The sequence below is a fragment of the Somniosus microcephalus genome, chromosome 11 (genome assembly GCF_052327205.1).
Source record: "Somniosus microcephalus isolate GS21.2 chromosome 11, FLI_Smic_1.0, whole genome shotgun sequence".
Taxonomy (NCBI): domain Eukaryota; kingdom Metazoa; phylum Chordata; class Chondrichthyes; order Squaliformes; family Somniosidae; genus Somniosus; species Somniosus microcephalus.
Window position 1 is genome coordinate 125,558,284 of NC_140997.1, and position 24,211 is coordinate 125,582,494.

General features: G+C 50.9%; 1 protein-coding gene across 2 annotated transcripts in view; it reads left to right on the forward strand.

Annotated features, from left to right (window-relative positions):
* Positions 1-24,211, forward strand: part of rnf123 (ring finger protein 123) — a 693,175-nt gene that overhangs the window by 359,625 nt on the left and 309,339 nt on the right. The window lies entirely within an intron of this gene.

Consider the following 24,211-nt stretch of genomic DNA (forward strand, 5'->3'; position numbering starts at 1 on the left):
GCAGTCCGTGTGGTGAAGGTACTCCCACAGTGCTGTTAGGGAGGGAGTTCCAGGATTTTGACCCAGCGACAATGAAGGATCGGCGATATACTTCTAAGTCAGGATGGTGTGTGACTTGGAGGAGAACTTGCAGGTGATGGTGTTCACATGTGCTTGCTGTCCTTGTTCTTCTAGGCGGTAGAGGTTGCGAGTTTGGGAGGTGTTGTTGAAGAAGCCTTGGCGAGTTGCTGCAGTGCATCTTGTAGATGGTACACACTGCAGCCACGGTGCGTTGGTGGTGGAGGGAGTGAATGTTTAAGGTGGTGGATGGGGTGCCAATCACTTCTAATCAAATCACAATCAAAAATACTTCTCTTTCCCCTCTTCCACCCCACCCCCCGGCCATCCAAGGATTGTTCCCGTTTAAATAAAATCACCACATTTGCCTTCTATGATGTGGAAATCGGCAGTCCCTGGCGTTTGTCTTCTTTAATGTGGAAATCAGCAGACAGTGGTGTTTGCCTCCTTTGAGGTGGGAATTGGCAGACCCTGGCGTTTACCGGATGCAATTTTGATGCAGTGAATGATCCTTCCTGAAGCCGATGGGATTAAAAACCAATCAAGTTGTTTTGAGTTCAGTGTATTTCAAGCTATTAGTAATCCAATATTGATGAAGGCTTGGGAAGCAGCCACTCCAGCGACTAATTGTCTGGCTTTCTTGCTAAATCACATCATCTGTTTCTTATTTACAGATCTGCTTTTAGTAAACAATCGCCTTCCTCACTCTAATCCCATTCTGTGCATTCCGACTGAATATAAATAAAATATGAGATGGGAAAAATCAGATAAGCGCAGGACACCTACTGTCGTTCCTTCTAAAAGCACATATTACTCAGCATAAATACACTGTCTTGAATTTCCTAGCCTCGAGTGCTGCGCGCTTTTAAGTGGGTTTCTAGTATAGTTCTGAGATCTATGATATTCACTCTGATCAATTGCTTTTTCCCCTCCCCATTGGCTCATTGGGTAAACGCACCACTTGGTTTGGCACTGAGCCATACAAGGAAATTTGTGCCTCACTCACTGGTCTGTGCTGAATGAGCCGATCGGGTGACATTAGGGGTGCAACAATTCGGTTTGGCATCGCTGCCCTGAGGGAGGAAAAATTTGGTTGCTTTGTGCCTCCCGTTAGTGCCTCCGGGCACAAAGCAACTAGCGATTGGGCGTGGCGCCACTAATGCCTCACGCGAAATTCAGCGGGAGGTTAGCGGTGGCCGGTAGCAGCACTGCGCCTTCGGTGATGATGTCATTGCCGTGTGCAGCGCTCTGCTCACGCTCCGGCCGCAAACTTGGCTTGCGCCCCCTGACCTACCACCGGACACTATGTCCGACAGGGTCAGGGGGGCGTTTTTGCGGCCGGGGAGGTGCCAGGTGGCCATTTTTTTTGGGGCCACCTGCCAGCACCTGCCTCCTCTTGCCCCCTCCTGCAGGGTGCCGGCTGCGATCTGTCTTTTGCTGGCACCCCGCTCCCTGGTGGGCCAGCAGGGCTCTGGTGCGTGCTGTGCAAGGCCCCTCCCCTTTAATCATTGAATTGCGGGCGCCGGGGATGCTAACTTTTTCGGGGCACGAGACAATTTTCCCCCTTAGTCTCTGTCTCTGCTCCTGATCACAATCCAGCAATCTCTCCACGTGTGTGGAGACTTCGTGAGGACCGGATCAGGCTTAACTGTTATGTTTCTGATGGAAATTTGCCCAATAATCACTGTCCAGGCTCTTGCATAAAGAATGGTCACATGGGTGAAGCAGGGGCTCCCTCTGCTCAGAGTAACTGGAGGGGTAAACTGAGAAAATTGGAGGGGAGAACAATACTTACCCCATACCCACTCTTCCTGTGCGAGGCACTACTCACCCTGTACACTTCTCTGTGTTGCATAGTTTAGTCCATGCAGTTCCCTCGTGTTCCCTCTTCTTAGCCAGTCCCCTGGAACCAAGAATGACTTGCTTCACATTAAAAATAAGTTCTCAGGTGACTGATGAGTCCAATGCGGGCCCTACAGTCTCTGTCACAGATGGGGCAGAAGGTGGTTGAAGGGGCGGGTGGGTGGGGTGCTTGGGTTGATGTGCGCTCCTTGCGCTTGGCTTCCGCTTGCTCCTGGCGAAGAGACTCGAGGTGTTCGGCGTCTTCCCGGATGCTTCTCCTCCACTTTGTGCGGTCTTGGGCCAAGGATTCCCAGGTGTCGGTGGAAATGTTGCACTTTCTCAAGGAGGCTTTGAGGGTGTCCTTGAAGCGTTTCCTCTGCCCAGCTGGGGCTCTCTTGCTGTGTCGGAACTCCGAGTAGAGTGCTTGTTTTGGGAGTCTCGTATTGGGAATGCGGACAATGTGTAGCCTACTGCTCAGTCCGTGCATCTCCCCCGTGCAGCCTACTGCTCAGTCCATGCATCTCCCCCGTGTAGCCTACTGCTCAGTCCGTGCATCTCCCCCGTGCAGCCTACTGCTCAGTCTGTGTATCACCCCCGTGCAGCCTACTGCTCAGTCCGTGCATCTCCCCCGTGCAGCCTACTGCTCAGTCTGTGTATCAACCCCCGTGCAGCCTACTGCTCAGTCTGTGTATCACCCCCGTGCAGCCTACTGCTCAGTCTGTGTATCACCCCCGTGCAGCCTACTGCTCAGTCCGTGTATCACCCCCGTGCAGCCTACTGCTCAGTCCATGCATCTCCCCCGTGCAGCCTACTGCTCAGTCTGTGTATCAACCCCCGTGCAGCCTACTGCTCAGTCCATGCATCTCCCCCGTGCAGCCTACTGCTCAGTCCGTGTATCACCCCCGTGCAGCCTACTGCTCAGTCCATGCATCTCCCCCGTGCAGCCTACTGCTCAGTCCATGCATCTCCCCCGTGCAGCCTACTGCTCAGTCCATGTATCACCCCCGTGCAGCCTACTGCTCAGTCCATGCATCTCCCCCGTGCAGCCTACTGCTCAGTCTGTGTATCACCCCCGTGCAGCCTACTGCTCAGTCCGTGCATCTCCCCCGTGCAGCCTACTGCTTAGTCTGTGTATCAACCCCCGTGCAGCCTACTGCTCAGTCTGTGTATCACCCCCGTGCAGCCTACTGCTCAGTCCGTGTATCACCCCCGTGCAGCCTACTGCTCAGTCCATGCATCTCCCCCGTGCAGCCTACAGCTCAGTCTGTGTATCACCCCCGTGCAGCCTACTGCTCAGTCCGTGCATCTCCCCCGTGCAGCCTACTGCTCAGTCTGTGTATCAACCCCCGTGCAGCCTACTGCTCAGTCTGTGTATCACCCCCGTGCAGCCTACTGCTCAGTCCGTGCATCTCCCCGTGCAGCCTACTGCTCAGTCTGTGTATCAACCCCCGTGCAGCCTACTGCTCAGTCCATGCATCTCCCCCGTGCAGCCTACTGCTCAGTCTGTGTATCACCCCCGTGCAGCCTACTGCTCAGTCCGTGCATCTCCCCCGTGCAGCCTACTGCTCAGTCCGTGCATCTCCCCCGTGCAGCCTACTGCTCAGTCCATGCATCTCCCCCGTGCAGCCTACAGCTCAGTCTGTGTATCAACCCCCGTGCAGCCTACTGCTCAGTCCATGCATCTCCCCCGTGCAGCCTACTGCTCAGTCCGTGCATCTCCCCCGTGCAGCCTACTGCTCAGTCCATGCATCTCCCCCGTGCAGCCTGCTGCTCAGTCTGTGTATCACCCCCGTGCAGCCTACTGCTCAGTCCATGCATCTCCCCCGTGCAGCCTACTGCTCAGTCCGTGCATCTCCCCCGTGCAGCCTACTGCTCAGTCTGTGTATCAACCCCCGTGCAGCCTACTGCTCAGTCCATGCATCTCCCCCGTGCAGCCTACTGCTCAGTCTGTGTATCAACCCCCGTGCAGCCTACTGCTCAGTCCGTGCATCTCCCCCGTGCAGCCTACTGCTCAGTCTGTGTATCACCCCCGTGCAGCCTACTGCTCAGTCCGTGCATCTCCCCCGTGCAGCCTACTGCTCAGTCTGTGTATCAACCCCCGTGCAGCCTACTGCTCAGTCTGTGTATCAACCCCCGTGCAGCCTACTGCTCAGTCCGTGCATCTCCCCCGTGCAGCCTACTGCTCAGTCCGTGCATCTCCCCCGTGCAGCCTACTGCTCAGTCTGTGTATCACCCCCGTGCAGCCTACTGCTCAGTCCGTGCATCTCCCCCGTGCAGCCTACTGCTCAGTCTGTGTATCAACCCCCGTGCAGCCTACTGCTCAGTCCATGCATCTCCCCCGTGCAGCCTACTGCTCAGTCCGTGCATCTCCCCCGTGCAGCCTACTGCTCAGTCTGTGTATCACCCCCGTGCAGCCTACTGCTCAGTCCATGCATCTCCCCCGTGCAGCCTACTGCTCAGTCCATGCATCTCCCCCGTGCAGCCTACTGCTCAGTCCATGCATCTCCCCCATGCAGCCTACTGCTCAGTCCGTGCATCTCCCCGTGCAGCCTACTGCTCAGTCCATGCATCTCCCCGTGCAGCCTACTGCTCAGTCCATGCATCTCCCCGTGCAGCCTACTGCTCAGTCCGTGTATCACCCCCATGCAGCCTACTGCTCAGTCCATGCATCTCCCCCGTGCAGCCTACTGCTCAGTCCGTGCATCTCCCCCGTGCAGCCTACTGCTCAGTCTGTGTATCTCCCCCATGCAGCCTACTGCTCAGTCCATGCATCTCCCCGTGCAGCCTACTGCTCAGTCCATGCATCTCCCCGTGCAGCCTACTGCTCAGTCCATGCATCTCCCCGTGCAGCCGACTGCTCAGTCCGTGCATCTCCCCGTGCAGCCTACTGCTCAGTCCATACATCTCCCCCATGCAGCCTACTGCTCAGTCCATGCATCTCCCCCGTGCAGCCTACTGCTCAGTCTGTGTATCTCCCCCGTGCAGCCTACTGCTCAGTCCATGCATCTCCCCCGTGCAGCCTACTGCTCAGTCCGTGCATCACCCCCGTGCAGCCTACTGCTCAGTCCGTGCATCTCCCCGTGCAGCCTACTGCTCAGTCCATGCATCTCCCCGTGCAGCCTACTGCTCAGTCCATGCATCTCCCCCATGCAGCCTACTGCTCAGTCCATACATCTCCCCCGTGCAGCCTACTGCTCAGTCTGTGTATCACCCCCGTGCAGCCTACTGCTCAGTCCATGCATCTCCCCGTGCAGCCTACTGCTCAGTCCATACATCTCCCCCGTGCAGCCTACTGCTCAGTCCATGCATCTCCCCGTGCAGCCTACTGCTCAGTCCATGCATCTCCCCGTGCAGCCTACTGCTCAGTCCATGCATCTCCCCGTGCAGCCTACTGCTCAGTCCATACATCTCCCCCGTGCAGCCTACTGCTCAGTCCATACATCTCCCCCATGCAGCCTACTGCTCAGTCCATACATCTCCCCCGTGCAGCCTACTGCTCAGTCCATACATCTCCCCCGTGCAGCCTACTGCTCAGTCCATGCATCTCCCCCGTGCAGCCTACTGCTCAGTCCATGCATCTCCCCCGTGCAGCCGACTGCTCAGTCCATGCATCTCCCCGTGCAGCCTACTGCTCAGTCCATGCATCTCCCCCCGTGCAGCCTACTGCTCAGTCTGTGTATCACCCCCGTGCAGCCTACTGCTCAGTCCATGCATCTCCCCCGTGCAGCCTACTGCTCAGTCCATACATCTCCCCCGTGCAGCCTACTGCTCAGTCCATGCATCTCCCCGTGCAGCCTACTGCTCAGTCCATGCATCTCCCCCGTGCAGCCTACTGCTCAGTCCGTGTATCACCCCCGTGCAGCCTACTGCTCAGTCCATGCATCTCCCCCGTGCAGCCTACTGCTCAGTCCATGCATCTCCCCGTGCAGCCTACTGCTCAGTCCATGCATCTCCCCGTGCAGCCTACTGCTCAGTCCATGCATCACCCCCGTGCAGCCTGCTGCTCAGTCCATGCATCACCCCCGTGCAGCCTACTGCTCAGTCCATGCATCTCACCGTGCAGCCTGCTGCTCTATCCATGCATCACCCCCGTGCAGCCTACTGCTCAGTCCATGCATCTCCCCGTGCAGCCTACTGCTCAGTCCATGCATCTCCCCCGTGCAGCCTACTGCTCAGTCCATGCATCTCCCCGTGCAGCCTACTGCTCTATCCATGCATCTCCCTCGTGCAGCCTACTGCTCAGTCCATTGACCCCTGTGTATCATGTTATTTAGTCCATACAGCTCCCATGTGTAACACACTGTCCTGTGCAGCTCAAGAACAAAAGGGCAACTTGCATTTATATGGCACCTTTAACAAAAAAAGTTCCACGGTGCTTCGCAAAGGTGGAACACAGACCAACCAGGAGCAGGAGACACGACCGAGAGCATGGTCTAAAATATACCTTTTACAGGTACAGAGTGCAAGGGATGAGGGAACAAGTTCTAAAGAATAGGGCCAAGATGACTGAAGGTTCTGCCTCTGATGGTGGAGTGGAGTGAGAGTCAGGGTGGAGTGGAGCGAGGGCTAGGGTGCACAGGGCCCCACAATTGGAGGACAGGTGGGCACAAGCTGGGACATAGAGCTGCAGGAAGATGCAACGATAAAGTGTCAAGACCAAGGAGGGATTTGCGAATGAGACGAGGATTTTGAGTCCCGTGTGTTGGGGGACAAAGAGCAGCAGAGATTGTATGGATGAGGGTGATGGATGAGTCAGATGTTGTGCGAGGTGTTAATGGTATTCAGGTGGTGTATATCAATTAGGTGTTAATTGTATTCAGGCAACGGGTATTAATTTGGGAACTCTCTTGTTCATATATATGGGAACGGGCTCCGGAAGTGGGAAAAGTTTATCTTGGGGGTGTACAATATGTAATGTGTATGTGTATCTCTGTAAATAAAGGCTTGTAAGGGACTAACGACTAGGCTCTAGTATTTTATCCTTCACCACCTGGCAATCGACTTTTACACGAGGCAGGATGTGGATTTTGGATCAGCTGGGATTTATATAATAGTGGGGCTCAGAAGACTGGTGAGGACAGTGTCAGAAGTCATGTCATAAGATAACAAAAATATGGATGGGGTTTTGCCTGAATGAGCAGCTGGAGAAGAGGACGGAATCGGGTATGGGTATGGCGTTTTTGCTGGGAGCAGTTTTCAGCCCTTCCAGCTCCCTCATGTCGCACTCCGTTAACGCTCTATACCGCCTCTATTTTGGCTGCAGCTTTTGAAAGTCCTTCCTTACAAATAACAGCAGATGTATAGAAATAGTGTGTGATTGATATTAACTCTAAAGCTTCTTTAAAGCAGCAGAGAGGGAGGTGAAGATACTGGACCTCCTCATAGTAAATGCTCACAGGGAATCAAGCTGTCTCATGTTGGGCCATGAGGTAAACACAAAATCACAAACAGCTGGAATTTAGGACTCCGATTTAAGTCTTGAGGCAGTCAGACATAAATCCAAACATTGGTCCTTGTCACATGATCTGTTGTTTGATTGTAACCCTGTTGGTACATCTGTGATATAACTTGTTCTGAAAGCTGTAGATGTGGGTGATGTTGGAGTCAGTGCACCGTGATCTATCTCAGCAAAGCCGTGTCTTTCAGTGTCAGAAATGTTTTTAAAAAGGCTGCGACTGCTGCCAACGAAGTTGAAGCAGTTGCGGATTTTGCGCAGCTTCCGGTTCATTGGCAGCTGTCACTCTGTTTTTAAGAAAGTACACTGCTGTTGATTGAACAGTTTTCTTTTAAGTTAATTTTTTTCCGCATGATCTGGCTGCTGTGTTTCTAATGATTAATTAGCATCAGTATCAGCTCATTGATCCTTTGCAGAATATTAATGCCTTCCTCACAGGAGCCCCAACAACACCTGGCCTCTAAACATATTTAAGCTCAGAGCAATTTGACTGCTCTGAATCGATTCAAGGGTCAAGTTCTTAGGTACTTAGTGAAGGCATGGACCAACAGCACAGTAGTAGTCCAGTGTATAAAGAAAAGTTTGACTCAGGCCACTGCAGATATGGCACTGGTGCAGACTGGAAACATAGAAGATAGGAGCAGGAGTAGGCCATTCGGCCCCTCGAGCCTGCTCCGCCATTCAATGCGATCATGGCTGATTATCCAAATTCAGTACCCTGTCCCTGCTTTCTCCCCATATCCCTTGATCCCTTTAGCCTTAAGAAATACATCCAACTCCTTCTTGAATATATTTAATGAATTGGCCTCCACTGTCTTCTGTGATAGAGAATTCCACAGGTTCACCACTCTCTGGGTGAAGAAATTCCTCCTCAATTCTGTCCCAAATGGCTTACCCCTTATCCTTAGACTGTGACCCCTGGTTCTGGACTCCCCGACCATTGGGAACATGCTTCCTGCATCTAGTCTGTCCAGTCCTGTCAGAATTTTATAAGTTTCAATGAGATCCCCTCACATTCTTCTCAACTCCAGCGCGTATAAGCCCAATCGACCCAATCTCTCCCCATACGTCGTTCCTGCCATCCCAGGTATCAGCCTGGTGAATCTTCGCTGAACTCCTTCCATGGCAAGAACATCCTTCCTCAGAGAAAGTGACCAAGACTGCACACAATACTCAAGATGTGGTCTCACCAAGGCCCTGTACAACTGCAGCAAGACATCCTTGTTCCTGTACTCAAACCCTCTCGCTACGAAGGCCAGCATACCATTTGCCGCCCTAACCGCCTGCTGCACCTGCATGCTTACCTTCAGCGACTGGTACACAAGGACACCCAGGTCTCGTTGCACTTCCCCTTCTCCCAATCTATTGCCATTCAGATAATCTGCCTTCCTGTTTTTGACACCAAAGTGGATAACCTCGCATTTATCCACGTTATATTGCATCTGCCATGCTTCTGCCCAATCGAACTGAACTCAATCGAACTGTTCGTTCAGGAGTGCAAAAAAGAAAAGAAAGACTTGCATTTATATAGCACCTTTCACGGCCACCGGGCATCTCAAAGCACTTTACAGCCAATGAATTACTTTTGTAGGAAACGCGGCAACCAATTTGTGCTCAGCAAGCTCCTACAAACAGCAATGTGATAACGAGCAAATAAACTGTTTTTGTTATGTTAATTGAGGGATAAATATTGGCCAGGACACTGGGGATAACTCCCCTGCTCTTCTTCGAAATAGTGCTATGGGATCTTTTACGTCCACTTGAGAGAGCAGACGGGGCCTCAGTTTAACGTCTCATCCGAAAGACGGCACCTCCGACAGTGCAGCACTCCCTCAGCACTGCAGTGGAGTGTCAGCCTAGATTTTTGTGCTCAAGTCCCTGGAGTGGGACTTGAACCACAACCTTCTGACTCGGAGGCAAATGTGCTACCAACTGAGCCACAGCTGACACACAAGATAGATTGGTGTGCGCGTTCAGCAGAGTGACTTCCAGCAGCATAAGTGGAATCTCCGTTTGGATCCAATCAATGCCACTGACCATGTGATCACATTCCAAAATTAGGGATTACTGGAATTCCATCCCATGTTCCAAAATGTAAGAACTCTATCCCTGGATAGTCTGCTGATCTCTGAAAGGGAGGTTGCTGTGCACCTTTTCTGTTAAAGCTTGTAACTTGGATCATTGGAAGGAGGAGATGGTGTTGGTTCTCCTGACACCGTATGGAATTAAACATAAGAACATAAGAAATAGGAGCAGGAGTAGACCATACGGCCCTTCGAGTCTGCTCCGCCATTCAGTAAGATCATGGCTGATCTTCAACCTCAACTCCACTTTCCCGCCTGATCCCTGTGGTAAACCACTGTTTGTATTCCACTGTGTACATGCCTGTACATGCCTCGGCTGACTCCTCCCACGAATCCAGGTATAAAGGTGACTGCTCCACAGCCCCTTTGTATTCTGGACCGGTCGACCACTCGAGGCACACCTTCATTCTCTTGTTAATAAAAGCCTGTTAATTACTCGCTTAATCTCAGTCTTTTGAGTTATTGATAGCGCATCTATTTTATTAACAAGATTTTTATAATGGAGAAGATCCTCACACCAGCATGCCTGGACTTAGATCATCGGGAGGCGGACTCATCCACCAAGTTTACTCACTGGCTTAGGTGTTTCGAAAAATTCCTGACCGCCTCCGCTGCAATCAAATCGGACGAGGACAAACTGGATGTCCTGACCTCCAAAGTGAACCACCGAGTGTACTCGGTCATCCAAGACGCGACCTCGTACGCGGATGCTATCAAGCTCCTCAAGGACCAGTACACGCGCCCAGTGAACGAAGTGTACGCCAGGCACCTTCTGGGGAGTCGTAAACAACAACCTGGGGAATCGACCGAGGAATACCTTCAGGCACTGTCTGTGCTTGGCCGGGCCTGTGGTTGTAAGGATGTAAAGGCCGCCGTGTACACAGAGGAACTTATCCGGGACGCTTTTGTAGCGGACCACAGGCCCAATTACACCCGACAGCGACTGTTGGAGCAGAGTGACCTCGACCTCAACAAGGCCTCTGAACTCGCACTATCATTGGACGCAGCCTACCGGGGCATGGATGCCTACTCCTCTGCACCGTGGACGCCGCGGGGAACGACAGCCTGGGACACGGTAGGACCGTCCCATAGCGCCGTGCCACCCCAGCCACATCCCAGCAACGGCCCAACTACCGCATCAGTGTCCCAAGGCCAGACAGCAGTGCCCCAAGGCCAGAAATGCTACTTCTGTGGCCAGGCCAAACACCCCAGAGTGTGCTGCCCGGCGAAAAATGCGATCTGCTCGGGCTGCGGGAAGAAGGGACACTACGCCAGCGTCTGCAGGGCCAAAGCCACCCCGAACCCCAGCAGCGCCGCGTGTGGGCCGTGCGGGCCGCCATCTTGGGCCTCCCCAGCCATGTGCGAACCACCGGAACAGCAGCCATTTTGGACGCCTCCAGCCACATGGGGATCATGGACGCCGCCATCTTGGACGACAGCCGGGCCGCAGCAGGCCCCCAACACCGCCTCATCTGATACCCGCAGCGACACACCGACCCCTACGCTGGCCTCCGTTACACTGGACCAAGCGAGACCGCACCAGCTGGCCAGTTCCACAATGGACATTAAGGTAAATGGTCACGAAACAATCTGCCTTTTTGACTCTGGGAGCACGGAGAGCTTCATCCACCCCGACACGGTGCGGCGTTGCTCTCTCCCAGTCCTGCCTGCGCACCAGCGGATTTCTATGGCCTCCGAGTCCCAGTCGGCGGACATTGGCGGCTACTGCGTGGTGACACTCGTAGTAGACGGGACCGTGTACGATAATTTTAAACTTCTGGTCCTGCCCGACCTCTGCGCTGCCGTTCTACTGGGGTTAGATTTTCAGTGCTACCTTAAAAGTGTTACGATGGCGTACGGTGGACCTCTCCCCCCACTCACAGTCCGCAGCCAGCAGCTTCCAAATTGCCCGCCGCGCACCGGGTGCAACCTCTCCACACTCAGAGTCACCCCCCCCCCCCCCACTGTTTGCTAACCTCATCCCCAACTGTAAGCCCATCGCCACAAAGAGCAGGCGATACAGTGCCGGGGACAGGGTTTTCATTAAAACCGAAGTGGAGCGGCTCCTGAAGGAAGGGATTATTGAGGGCAGCACCAGCCCCTGGCGAGCCCAGGTTGTGGTCGTTAAGACCGGCGAGAAGCAGCGCCTGGTCATCGACTACAGCCAGACAATAAACTGCTACACCCTGCTGGATGCTTACCCACTCCCCCGCATAGCTGATATGGTCAACCAGATCGCGCAGTACCGCGTCTTCTCGACCATTGACCTGAAATCAGCGTACCACCAGCTCCCTATCCGCCCTGAGGACCGCCAGTATACTGCCTTTGAGGCAAACGGCCGCCTCTACCACTTCCTTAGGGTTCCCTTTGGCGTCACCAACGGGGTCTCCGTCTTCCAAAGGGAGATGGACCGGATGGTCGATCAAAATGCGTTGCAGGCCACTTTCCCATATCTGGACAATGTGACCATCTGCGGCCGTGACTTGCAGGACCATGACGCAAACCTCGAAAAATTCCTCTGCACCGCCAAACTCCTCAACCTGACGTATAACAAGGAGAAGTGCATATTCCGCACAACCCGCCTCGCCATCCTTGGCTGTGTTGTGGAACACGGAGTCATCGGCCCCGACCCCGACCGGATGCGTCCCCTTATGGAACTCCCACTGCCCCACTGCCTCAAGGCCCTGAAGAGGTGCCTAGGGTTTTTCTCTTATTACGCCCAGTGGGTCCCCTACTATGCGGACAAGGCCCGTCCGCTGATCAAGTCCACCTCTTTTCCCGTGACGGCAGAGGCCCGCTTAGCCTTCCACCGTATCAAGGAAGACATTGCCAAAGCCACCATGCACGCAGTGGACGAATCCATCCCCTTCCAGGTGGAAAGCGACGCATCCGACTTTTCCCTGGCCGCTACCCTCAATCAGGCGGGGAGACCCGTGGCCTTTTCACGAACCCTCCAGGGCCCGGAGACCAGACACTCCGCTGTTGAGAAGGAGGCCCAGGCTATTGTGGAGGCTGCGCGTCATTGGAGGCACTACCTGGCCGGAAAATGATTTACCCTGCTCACTGACCAGCGTTCAGTTGCTTTCATGTTTAACAACAAGCAGAGGGGCAAAATCAAAAACGACAAGATCTTGAGGTGGAGAATCGAACTTTCCACCTACAATTACGAGATCTTGTACCGGCCCGGGAAGCTCAATGAACCCCCGGATGCTCTATCGCGTGGCACCTGCGCCAGCGCGCAGATCGATAGACTGCGGGCCCTCCACAATGACCTCTGCCACCCGGGGGTCACCAGGTTCTTCCACTTCATCAAGGCCCGCAACCTGCCTTACTCCATTGAGGAGGTCAGGACCATGACCAGGAACTGCCAAGTCTGCGCTGAGTGCAAACCGCACTTTTATAGACCAGACAGGGCTCACCTGATAAAAGCCACTCGCCCCTTCGAGCGCCTGAGCGTTGATTTTAAAGGGCCTCTCCCCTCCTCCGACCACAATGTGTACTTCCTCAATATTATTGATGAGTACTCCCGTTTCCCGTTCGCCATCCCCTGCCCGGACATGACCAGTGCCACGGTCATTAAATGTCTGAACGACCTCTTCACCCTGTTCGGTTTCCCCAGCTATATCCATAGCGACCGGGGCTCATCGTTTATGAGCGACGAACTCCGTCAGTACCTGCTAGCTAGGGGTATTGCCACAAGCAGGACCACCAGTTACAACCCCCGGGGGGACGGCCAGGTGGAAAGAGAGAATGCGACAGTTTGGAAGGCCGCCCTGCTAGCCTTAAAGTCTAGGGGCCTTCTGACCTCCCGCTGGCAGGATGTGCTCCCCGATGCGCTCCACTCTATTCGGTCACTGCTCTGCACTGCCACTAATGCCACCCCTCATGAGAAAATGTTTGTCTTCCCAAGGAAGTCCACATCGGGGACATCGCTACCGCCATGGCTGACGTCCCCAGGGCCGGTCCTATTGAGAAGACACGTGAGGACCCATAAAACGGACCCCCTGGTCGAGAAGGTCGACCTCCTCCACGCCAACCCCCAGTATGCTTACATTGCGTACCCGGACGGGCGGGAGGACACAGTCTCCATAAGAGACCTCGCACCCTCGGGGGCCGCAGTAACCCACTACCCACTACCACCCCCCCCCCCCCCACGCCTGGGCCCCGCGACCCGCTCGACATCTACGAGGACTACACAGCAGTGCCCCAGCCTACGCGGGACTCGACGCCGGAAGCTTCACTACCCCTGCCGTCGATCACAGCGGCAGACAAGACCTCCGGAGAGACTCCAATACACTAACTTTTAATACACTTCACCCCGCCGGACTCAATTTTAAACAAGGGGTGAATGTGGTAAACCATTGTTTGTATTCCACTGTGTACATGCCTGTACATGCCTCGGCTGACTCCTCCCACGAATCCAGGTATAAAGGTGACTGCTCCACAGCCCCTTTGTATTCTGGACCGGTCGACCACTCGAGGCACACCTTCATTCTCTTGTTAATAAAAGCCTGTTAATTACTCGCTTAATCTCAGTCTTTTGAGTTATTGATAGCGCATCAATCCCCATATCCCATAATTCCCCTAGAGTCCAAATATCTATCTATCTCAGCCTTGAATATACTCAACGACTCAGTATCCTGAGACTATGGGCTCGATTTTGTCAGTGTGGGCGGGCTGGGGCGTGTCAGGTGGAAATCGTGTCAGGAGCCCGACTCCGATGTGAAGTGGGAAAAAAGTGCGATTTTTCCCCTAATTGGGCACTTGATTTCCAGCGTGTGGGAACCCCTGGCCCAATTAGTCTTTTCATCCTGAAAGTCGCCTCCGATGACATCATCAATGCTGCTGGATTTAAGGCCTGCAAGCAGCCTTGCTTCTTCTGGAGACTGGAAACGCTTTGGACATTGTATGAAGGACTTCATTTACCGACCGTGTCCAGCAGCAAGCAATAGTGTGCACCTCGCTTTGATGAGCCCTCCCTCCAAGCTCTGGTGCAGGGAGCAAGATCTAATAAGAGGTGCTCTTCTGTTCTTCAGGGAGAAAAAAGCCACCACAACAGACTAAAGCTGTGTGGCTGAAAGTGGCCCAGGAGGTCAACTCCATCTCTATGTGCCGCAGAGCCTGGCTGCAATGCAGGAAGAGGTTTCATGACCTCCTCCGCACAGGAAAAGTGAGTATGACTTTCCCATCACCCTCAATCTGATCCCCATCGCCTCTCCTCACCAGCACTCTGCTTTGCCAACCTCTTCCTCCGCATCCCACTTGACACTTCCATCCCTGCACCCTTACCCATTCCCTCTCTATGGTCACATTCACTTAACTATTCGACCATGCAGCCCTCACACTCTATCGCTGTAATGCAATGACAACTTACAACACACAGGGAGGCTCTTTGTCTCCTTCTAAGCATCTATGCTATGGAATCTATACACTCACTCCTTCATTCTCACTCAAACTCCACTTGTGTCCCTCATTGCAGGAAAAGAGAGCCCACAATAAGAGGGAAAGAGCCATGACAGGAAGAGGGTCATGAAAACATGGTCATTGTTCAGAATAGACTGACATCTCTTGAGGAACGATGGTCGGCTATTGAGCAGAGAAACCAGACATTCATGGAAGTCCTCTGGAGTAGGACTTCCAGTGCAGAATCAAGTCCTCACGGCCCCCCTGAAGTGCAGCAAGGTGCTGTCAAGCCACTTGCTAGCTCTGAAGTGGGGCTGACCCTGAGAGGGATTTTGGTGGCAGACAACAAGGAAGTGGGGGCTCCTCTCAAAGTGCTCACACGACCATGCCACTGCAAAGCCCTCGGTCAGAGTCCTCACCCAGCTGAGATCGGCGTCTCATCCCCTGCTCAGCCACAGGAGCAGCAGACTGTTGCTGAGCCCACACAGGTTCGCAACCCCAGAGGACGGCCGCCAAAGGTGTTGAGACAGGAGCAGCAAGAAAGTGAGCAAGGGGCCTCCGCATCTGCTGAAGCACTGGAGAAGCACCACGTAGGAGCACGCGTAAGAGGAAGATAATGCACAAGTAGTCACAAGGGTAGTCACTTGGGTGTTATGTTGTGTTTATTTTTGTAATGCCACCAGTTGCTTGTTGTGATAAAAAAAAATTCCGATGCTAAACTGTTGAAGTTGTGGCCTGTGTCATTTCGCAAATGGGACTTCCACATTGAGGGCTTAGGGCGACTTGCAATTGTCATTATGTTGGTCAGAGTGATAGGAATCTGCTGGTTCTTGTCCATTGTCGATGCTCTGGTAAGAAGGTGCGAGGCAAAAGTGATTGATTCTACAGGCTAAGCAAATGTGACCAACATGAGTGCGTCCCTTGCATCCCGGGCAGCAATATGGTCGCGCTCTGGCGCCTTCTGGCCTGTGCATCTTCAGGTGGGTGACTAGCAGCTTGGTGCTCCTGTTGATGCTCCTGCTGTTGGTGCTGCTGTTGCTCATGGTTCTGCTGCTGCCGCGGCTGGCCTTCATCCGAATCTGATGTCCAGGAGGAAAGGAATTAAATGGCCGCCATGCTTCTGGTATATGCCTCAGTTGAGGAAGTGCTTAGTCAAGGTGGGGAGAGGGGTTTCCCAGGAGGTCACACTGGAGATGGGTGTCAGGCTCCAAACTTCCACAACACTGAGTATGCCTGCTAAAAGTTCCCCCAGACCTGAGACAACAAAAATCTGCCACCTGCAAATGATCATTGGTGAAAACTCCTTTTTAATAGTGGAGCTGCAGCTGTTCGTAAGCAATCCACTAGTGAGGCCGCCAGCATTACATGGCGTGTTCTAGAGGAGGCGTGTAGGATGGCGGAAATGTGTTAAAATTGGAAAGGCCTCTCAAAATAGGATTATAGAGGTAATTAAGTGGTTGTTAAGGGCCTTAAGGGCCTATCCTGCCTCTTGGAGGCGGTATGGAAAGCGGGTCAGAAAACACGCATTTGGGAAAATTGCTCGGAGGCGGGATAGAGATGGGATTGGGCCCGCCCGCCAGTTTTGGCGATTTTAACAACTCACGCACCTCCAATCCCGCCTCCTCGGGCCTAGGAAAATCGAGCCCTATGCCTCCTAGCTCTAGACTCTCCAACCAGGGGAAACAACCTCTCCGCATCTACCCTGTCAATCCCCCTCAGAATCTTATATGTTTCAATGAGATCACCTCTCATTCTTCTAAACTCTAGAGAGCAAAGGCCCAATCTACTCAATCTCTCCTCATAGGACAACCCTCTCCTCCCAGGGATCAATCTAGTGACCCTTCGTTGCACCGCCTCTAAGGCATTTATGTTCTTTCTCCGATAAGGAGACCAAAACTGTGCACCGTACTCCAGGTGTGGTCTCACCAAAGCGCCGTACAATTGTAGTAATTCCGAACCTTAGGTTCCTCTGCATTTATCAAGATTCCATATAGGAGGGTCTCCTGATCCAGATGAATGATGGGATCTGGCACACATGGTTCTCAAAAGGCCTGGCTCAGAGCACTGAGTTGCAACAGTCAGTAATGACAAACTCTCCAGGAATGCCTGTGAAATGAGCGGTTACAACACAGACCAAAAGTATATGATCCACTGGTGACATGAGCATCATTTCAACTTAAAGGTGTGATGCACCATTGATTCTTTCTTAACCTGCAAATGGTCTGACAATCCATGCTTCCAAAAATGATTTTACCCGTTAGAGTGAAAGAGAAATATCCCAATGTCTCCCAGTTTACGAAGGGTGCCTGAAAGGTACCCCCTAGAGGCAACTTGAATTTGTTCCCAGTAAGCTGATGTCAGAGCCTTACGACTCTCTCATCTTAAATGACTCTCTTGTAATATCATAAGCCATCCTGGTTATAATGCTACTGTTGGGTCAAAAGCCAACTGTGGATTGTATCAATAGCCAAATACTGCAGATGCTGGAAATCCGAAATAACAACAGAAAATGCTGGAAAAACTCAGCAGGTCAGGCAACATCCGTGGAGAGAAATTTGAGTTGACGTTTCGGGTCGAAACCCTTTTTCAAAACTGGAAAGGAAATAAAATAGATCGAAGGCAGGGCTGTGATCGAACAAAAGAAGTAAAAGAGACATTAAAAGGTATTCAAAACCAGACGAGATGGTAATAGGACAGTGGAGACAAAAGACAGCTGAGATTAGGTGTGAAGTGTACCACAGGATAAGAGACAGCTGCCAGGTGGGAGAGAGGGAAAAAAAGGAAAGCGGGGGGGGGGGGGGGGGGGGGGGGGGGGAGAAAGGAGGACCCAAAACAAAGGGGTGGAAAAAAATATAAGTAAAAAAGTAATAGGGGCCGAGGTTATGATCTGAAATTGTTGAACTCGATATTGAATCCGGAAGGCTGCAGACTGCCTAATCGGAAGATGAGGTGCTGTTCCTCGAGTTTACGTTGAGCTTCCGTGGAACAATGCAAGAGGCCAAGGACGGTGAGGTCCGAGTGGGAATGGAGCGGTGAATTAAAATGACAGGCGACCGGAAGCTCGGGGTCACCCTTACGGACTGAACGGAGGTGTTCCGCAAAGCGGTCACCCAATCTGCGTTTGGTCTCCCCAATGTAGAGCAGACCGCATCGTGAGCAGCGAATACAGTATACTAGATTGCAAGAAGTACAAGTAAATCGCTGTTTCACCTGGAAGGGGTGTTTGGGGCCCTGGACAGTGGGAAGGGGGGAAGTATAGGGGCAGGTGTTACATCTCCTGCGCTTGCACGGGAAGGTGCCAGGCGAAGGGGAAGGGCTGTTGGGGGTGATAGACGAGTGGACTAGGGTGTCTCGGAGGGAGCGGTCCCTACGGAATGCTGAAAGGGGAGGGGAGGGGAAGATGCGTTTGGTGGTGGGATCACTTTGGAGGTAGCGGAAATGGCGGAGGATGATCCGTTGAATGTGGAGGCTGGTGGGGTGAAAGGTGAGGACAAGGGGAACCCTATCGTGGTTCTGGGAGGGAGGGGCAGGGGTGAGGGCAGAAGTGCGGGAGATAGAACGGACACGGTCGAGGGCCGTGTCAACCACGGTAGAGGGGAATCCTTGGTTGTGGATTGTATCAAGTTGTGTGGTTCAGCAGTTAGTGAGTGGTCATAACAATTGGAGCTGCTCACAGTTACGGGTTTGGGCTTTTTCCAGCACTAGTTATTATGTGAACATCTTGACAGCAGTTTTACATAGGATTACATAGGATATACAGCATAGAAACAGGCCATTCGGCCCAACCAGTCCATGCCGGCGTTTATGCTCCACTCGAACCTCCTCATCTAACTCTTATCAGCATAACCCTATATTCCCTTCTCCCTCATGCTTATCTAGCCTCCCCTTAAATGCATCTATACTATTTGCTTCAACCACTCCCTGTGGTAGCGAGTTTCACATTCTCACCACTCTCTGGGTAAAAACCTTACATAATTTTAAAGACCTCTATTAGATCACCCCTGAGCCTTCTCTTTTCAAGAGAAAAGCGACCCAGCCTGTTCATCCTTTCCTGATAGGTATACCCTCGCATTTCTGGTAACATCCTTGTAAATCTTTTTTGCACTCTCTCCAGTGCCTCTATATCCTTTTTAGAATATGGCGAGCAGAATTGTACGCCGTACTCTAAGTGTGGTCTAACCAAGGTTTGATACAAGTTTGCATAACTTCACTACTTTTCAATTCAATCCCTCTAGAAATAAACCCTAGTGCTTAGTTTGCATTTTTTATGGCCTTGTTAACCTGTGTCGCCACTTTCAGTGGTTAGTGTACTTATACTCCAAGATCCCTTTGCACCCCTACCTCACTTAGATACGTCTTTTCCAAGTACAGGAAACTTTGTGTTATCCGGAGGCTAAATGTCCGGCAAGCTCGAGCCACCGGCAAAAATCAGGAGCCGTTTTGTTAGGTTTTTTTTCTTCTCGTGGCTTTTTTTTTCCAACAGTCAGGCTCTGCAAAGTCTCTGTAGCTTAGCAACAGCTTCAGAGAGACGCTTCCAAGGTACGGGCCGACTGTTTAGAAGCTGTTGCTAAGCAACAGTGTTTGTTGTCAGATACGGAGATGAAAAGCTCCGTATGCTTCAACATTAACGCTGGTGTGTCCGGCAGTTTTGAGGGAACGGCAACAGCTCGGTCCAGTCGGTGCCGGATAGCACAAAGTTTCCTGTAATATGTGACCTCCTTAGTTTTTCTTACAAAAATGTAATACCTCACATTTATGTGTGTTGAATTTCACTTGCCAATTATATGCCCGTTCTTCAAATATATTAATGTTGTTTTGTAATTTGTTGCAATCCTCCTCAGTATTGACTACCACTCGCACCCGCACCCGCACCCCCCCCCCCCCCAAAACCTAATTTGGTGTCATCTGCAAATTTAGAAATTGGGTTTTTGATTTCAAAGCCTAAGTTGTTGGTATAAATTGTGAACAACAGTGGTTCCAGCACAGATCCTTGTGGAACACCACTTCCCACCTTCTGCCACTGTGAATAGCTACCCTTTACCCCTACTCTCTGCTTTCTGTCTTGAAGCCAGCTAGTTATCCATTCTGCTACTTGTCCCCTGACTCCACATGCTCTGACCTTATTCGTTAGCCTATTATGTGGTACCTTGTTGAAGACCTTTTGAAAATCTAGCTAAATTACATCTACTGTATTTCCTTTGTCTATTCTCTCTCTTACCACTTCAAAAATTCAATGAGGTTGGTCAAGCAAGACTTTCCCATTTGAAATCCATGCAGACTATTCATTATTATATTTTTGGTTTCTAGATATTCTATTTTCTCCTTTAGAAGGGATTCCATTATTTTTCCTACCCCCGATGTTAAGCTGACTGGTCTATAGTTCCCTGGAAATGTTCTATCTCCCTTCTTAAATATAGGTATTATGTTAGCTATCCGCCAGTCCTCTGGCACTACACCTTGTTCTAACGAATTATTAAATATGTGTAGTAATGCCTCTGCTATCTCTTCCCTAGACTCTTTTAAAATGTACGGATGTAATCCGTCCGGACCAGGGGTTTTATCCTCTGAGTTTGATTCATTTATTTAATATTTCTCCTCTTTATTTTAAAAGCAGTTATCTCATTTCTAATGTCATGTCCACCTGTTCTATCTCTCTGGTAAATATTGAAGCAAAGTAATTATTTAATATTTCTGCCATCTCTATCGCTGCCTGTGATATTATCCTGTCCATCCCTTGGTGGCCCTATTCCCATCCTGACTCTCCTTTTTTTATTTATATGCTTGTAAAATATTTTGCTATTTTGTTTTCTGTTCCTTGATAATTTAATTTCATAATTCCTTTTTCGCCTTTCTAATTTTTTTTGACTTCTCTCATAATCTTCATATCCTCTCTTGTCATGCTCTCCCCTGCTGTCCATGTACTTAGTGTATGCCTCTTTCCTTACCCTCAACTTTTTCCTGATGTCCTTATTCATCCATGGTGTCTCATTAGTGTTTAGCTTGTTCTTATTTTTTAGCGGAATATATTTTTCCCATTCTGTTGAACACCATTTTAAATATTTCCCATTGCTGTTCTACATCATTGTTTGCCAATATTGTTGTCCATTTTACTTTCGCAAGTTCTATTCTCAGCCCCGCAAAATCGGCTTTTCTCCAATCTATTACCCTGGTCTTCGTCATACTTATGCCCTTCTCAATTATTATCTTAAAGTGCATTATATGATAGTCACTATTGCCTAGATGTTCCCCTACTTTTACTTCTTTTATCTGCTCTGGTTCATTCCCCATTACTCGATCCAATAACTAATCCTCCCTTGTTGGGCTTCTTACATATTGGGTTAGAAAGGAGTCCTGTACACATTGTAGGAACTCTATTCCCTTATCCCCTATACCTACCTCTTCTGACCAATTAATACCGGGGTAGTTGAAATCCCCCATGATGATTATTCTATGCTTTTTACTCATTTCCCTAATCTGTTTGCATATTTCTTCCTCCACCTCCCTTCCACTATTAAGTGGTCTGTAGGCAACCCCTATTAGTGTGATTGATCTTTTATCTCTATCCACATGGATTCTATTTTTGCCTTGCTGATAGCTGCGTCACTTTTTTCTACTGCCATTATGTTATCCCTAATAAGTAGAGCTACTCGACCTCCCCTTTTTCCCTCTCTATCTTTTCTAAATGTGTTATACCCTGCAATGTTTAATTCCCAGTCCTGATTTTTTTGTAGCCATGTCTCAGTAATCCCTACTATGTCTGGTTCCTCACAATGTATTATTGCCTCCAGTTCCCCTGTTTTATTACAGACACTGAGTGCATTACTGTACAGCTTAACAGTTTAACTCATTTTTAATTTAGTAGTTACTCTCACTTTATTTTTAACCATCTTTTACACTCCTGTTCTATAACTCTATTTATTCCCTGGCCATCAATGTCCTGCCTTACTTTATTCTTTCCTATGCTCTCCTTTACTGTGTTGTTTACATTTAGGCTGGTTTCATTTCTTGTCGATCCCTCCCCCCATCTTACTAGTTTAAAGCCTTTGCCATCTCCCTATTTACCCTTTCTGCTAGGATACGGGTCCCATCCCGGTTCACGTGGAGCCAGTCCCATCAGTACAGCTCCTTCCTGTCCGAGTACTGGTGTCAGTGCCCCATAAAAAGTAACCCCTTTTTTCCACACTAGCCTAGTTTCCGTGAGTAGTGTACTTCCTATTTGTTTGTGGAGGTTGAAGGAATGAGGGAGAAAGTCCAATAAGTTACCGCAGGTCAAATCTCCCTCTTTATTTGACAGTGCAGTTTCTACCGACTGAGCTCTGTTGTGGCTTACCCTAATTCTCTTTCTGACAATATTCTATTGTTACTGCAATGTTTCAGGGCTCTTGCCTGCATTTTGAGTCTCTCCTGCCTTCATTGGGAAAAGAGCTGAAGTCCATCCTCAGCTGGAGGCTATGAGAAAGCAGAGTAGGGTACTGTTGGAGAGGGTGCAAATGTATCCCGTGGAATGCCATTAATTTCTGTTTGCCAATGGTCCGTCCTTGCACCCTCCTCTTGCTCATTTACATGCTGCCCCTTGGTGATATCATCCACAGACAATGGGGTCAGCTTCCACATGTACACTGATAACACCCAGTTCAACCTTCCACCACCTCTCTCGACCCCTCCACTGTCCTCAGTGCTGTCTGACTGCTTGTCCAGCATGCAGTCCTGGATCGATTTCAACTTCCTCCAGCTAAACATGAGGAAGATTGCAATCAACATCTTCGGCCCCCCGTCACAAACTCCGTTCCTCTCCACCGATTCCATCCATTCCCCTCCTGTCTCGGGTTGAACCAGACTATTCACATCCTTGCCATCCTACTCTACACTGAAACCTGTATCTGACACCATATCCTGTCACGAAAGCCTACTACCACTTCCGTAACATCGCCCACCTCTGCCCCAACTCAGCCCATTTATGGCTGAAACCCTCATCCATGCATGTGTCCTCTCCAGACTTGATTACTCTAATGCGCTACTGGCCGGCCTCCCATCTTCCACCCTCCATAGACTTCAGTTCATCCAAACCTCTGCTGCCCGTACCGTATGCTGTGCAAAGTCGCGCTCACCCATTACCCCTCTTGGCTGATCTTCATTAGCTCCTGATCCCCTCCCCAACAAATCAAATTTAAAATTCTTATCCTGTATACAAATCCCTCCTTGGCCTTGTCCCTATCTCTGTAATCTCCAGCTCTATAATTCCTCACTTGAACACAGTGGCTTTGACTCCAGCCTCTTGGGTGCCCCCACCCCTCTCTTTGCTCCACCCCCCCCCCCATTAGTTGCTGTACCTTCAGCCATCTAGGTCCCACGTTATGGAATTCCTTCCTTCTGCCTCACCACCTCTGTGCTCTTAAGACCCTCCTTATAACCCACCTTTTTGACTAAGCTTTTGATCACCCCTGCTAATATCTCCTGCTTTGGCTTGGCATCTATGTGATGGATTTTGGGTCATTTTCGACATTAAAGGTGCTATATAAATGGAAGTCCTTGTTTGTAGAGGCTGAATTTCCTTTAAAAAGATGAAGGCTGGAATTTTCTGGAGTCCGCGCAGGCGCAATTGGAGGCGGGTCGGGTGGGAAATTTGAAATAAGTTGCAGTGGGTTGGAAACCCGTCATCATCCCGCCCCCACGCGCCTTTCCCTTGGGCACGTTTGCCGGTGCGGTAGTGACCCAACCGGCAGAGGCGGGCGACCTAATTCAAATCATTAATGGGTAGTTGTCAGACCCTTAAGCGCCTACCTTTAGAATTTCCCTGGCTGTCCACTGGATTCACACAGCTCGGTAACCACATCTGTCAGCCTGAGGCGGGAGTTCAGTGGCCATTGCTACAGCTGATTAGAAGACAGCATGAAATGTACTATAAAACCTCCCACCTCACAGCTGATCACTTTCCTCAGGCAGAAGCTGTTGCTGATTGTATTCCCAACACAGATTTAGCTTTCTACAGGCTGCAAGTGCTTCCAGCAAAGTCGCCATCCAGTCTCACCTCATTGTTACAACCAATCACACCATTGACAGATTGCTCCTCTGATCTCTACTTGAACTGCCATCTATTCCATTAGCATGGGGGCTGTTTATACTGTCTCACCTTGTTCCTCAGACTCTGACCACAATGAGCCCCAACAACAGCAGCAGCAGGCACACCAGCAGCACCAACAACAACACCACCAGCCTTCTGCTCAACCACCTAATGCTGCACAGGACAGAGGGCATCAGCGCAGGGCTGCACTGCGCAAGAGGCGATACCCCCAGCACAGGGTATACAGGCAGAGGATGAACTTCCTCAATATGACTGAGCTGCAGTGCCAAAGGAGGCTCAGGCTATTGC